Source organism: Penaeus vannamei, chromosome 35 (assembly GCF_042767895.1).
Source record: "Penaeus vannamei isolate JL-2024 chromosome 35, ASM4276789v1, whole genome shotgun sequence".
Taxonomy (NCBI): Eukaryota; Metazoa; Arthropoda; class Malacostraca; order Decapoda; family Penaeidae; genus Penaeus; species Penaeus vannamei.
Window position 1 is genome coordinate 13,229,312 of NC_091583.1, and position 2,500 is coordinate 13,231,811.

Sequence of the window (2,500 nt, forward strand, 5' to 3'; positions counted from 1 at the left end):
GGCCATTATTATTATCAGAATCAGTAGAATTAATATTTCTGTTCTGTTATTATTATTATAACAATATTTTTTATTGCTGTTTCTGGATAAAGCAGTATTATAATCATAGTCAGTATAATGATGTTATATGGTTATGGGTATAACTATTAATGTTTGTATCATTGTTATTACTGTTTTTTATTATTGTAATTATTATTATTACCATTATCATTATTATTATCACAATGATTATTTTTCATTAAAATTATCGCTATTTTAATTTACGTATTTATTTATCTATATGATATGATAAGAAAGATAGTGGTAATATTGAAAATATCAATGATGATAATGATAATAATGATAGTAATGATAAGTACAATAGCAATAACAATAACGATAGTAATAGTTCCATTCATTGTTATCATTCTTCTTGCCATTATAATAATTATTAAGGACATTAATTTCATAGCTGCGATTAATGTTATTTTAGTAGTTATTATTGTTATTGCTATTGTTATCATTAATATTTGTGTTATTATTGTTGTTATTATCTTTATTATTTCATTTGTTTTATTATTATTATTATTATTATTATTATTATTGTTTTTTTGTTGTTGTTATCGTTATTGTTATTAATATCATCTTTAGTATCTTTATTATTATCATTATTGTTATTATTGTTATTATCATTATTATCAATATCATTAGCACTATCATTATCTTATGTATTATTTTTTGTGATGTTATTACTAATATTATTATCATTAAGATCATTATCATTTTAAATATGATTACTATTGTTATTATTTTCATTATTATTGTTATCATTATCACATTATTGTTGTTATCAACGTTATTATCATTAATGAAATTTTGATTATCATTATTATCTATGTTATATTTATTATCATTTTATTATTATTATTATTATTATTATTATTATTATTATTATTATTATTATTATTATTATTATTATTATTATTATTATTATTATTATTATTATTATTGTTGTTGTTGTTGTTGTTATTATTATTGTTATCATTACTATTATTACTACTACTATTATTATCATTACTATTTGTATTGTTATGATTATTTTCATTGTTATTAATTTTGTTATTATTATTATTATTATTATCCTCATTATCATTATTATTATCATTACTTTTATTTTTATTGATATCATTATTATTATTATCACTATTTTCATTATTATTATTATTATCATTATTGTTATTGCTATCATTATTAATATTATTATTATTAGTTTTGCTATTAATATTTTCTTTATTATAATTTTTGCAAGTATTCATAGAATAATTGTTCTTCTTAATTTCACTGTTGTCAGTATTGTTATTGTTACCTTTATTACTGCTAACATTATCATCAGTGTTATCGCAACTGTGATTAATAATAATGTCATATTTGTTTTTATAATAATTGATAATGTTGATTATGCTAATAGTGATAATGATAATCATGATCATTATAATCATAATAATTATGATGATGGTGGTAATGATGATAATAACAATAATAATTACAGTTGTGTTTTTCTATATTGTTATTTGTTATTTTTTCTTCTTCTTGCTGTTGCATAGGTTCGTCATTGACATTAATAATATTAAAATGCAGCCATTAGCATCGTTACATAATTTGTAGTTTCACAACTTTTGCTGTTATAAATTGGTTATGGACATTTATTTTTTTCAAATATTAATTTCCATTGATTTTTACATAATGATAATGTTATTTTGTTTTAAATCTTGTATGCACTTTGCACTATTTTCCTAATTGTGATTATTATTTATCGCATTAGGAGTCTGAAGATTTTGCACTGGCGAATCCTTTTAGCTAAATAGATGTGCAGATAGTGCAGTGGCTTGTTGGCGGGCTGTGAATAAATTGAATGTATTTTTAAACTTAATTTCCTCCAGAGACATTGCACAACTTTCCTGGCACTTGTTTTAAGCCCAGAGACAAGATTTTGTTGCAGTTGTTTTGTGATACAGCTTCTTCACCTATCTGTAATTATCTAACTCTATATCTGTCGAATTATCTATCTAAATATATTACTTGCTGCGTATTTACTATTGTGAAAGTGGTTTTAATTCAACCATCAGCCTGTCTGCAAAATGTGTTATGCGGCAACAGCTGATTTACAGGGCGTGTGATCTAGCAGGTTGGTGACACCTCTTAGCAGGAACTAGCAGGTAGATGACGTCATCAAGAGGATCTAGAAGGTGCAGAGTAGGCCGGCGCCGTGGCACAACACCTCCGCCCTGACAGCCAACGACCATCTCGAGGATTGAGGGCCCCTCAGGCCTGGCACCGGCTTGGCTTCTGGATGCCATCAGGTGATATACGACCTCCGAGAGTGCCAGGCGCCAGATTCTTAAAGAGTCCACTTGAAGGCTCGTCTGAGGCTGCATTTATATGCGTGCTACGTGTACGCTGTCGCCTGTGGTTAGGGCTGTACATCTTGTGCGTGGGAGGGGCGGCGCGCGTGTAAATATGG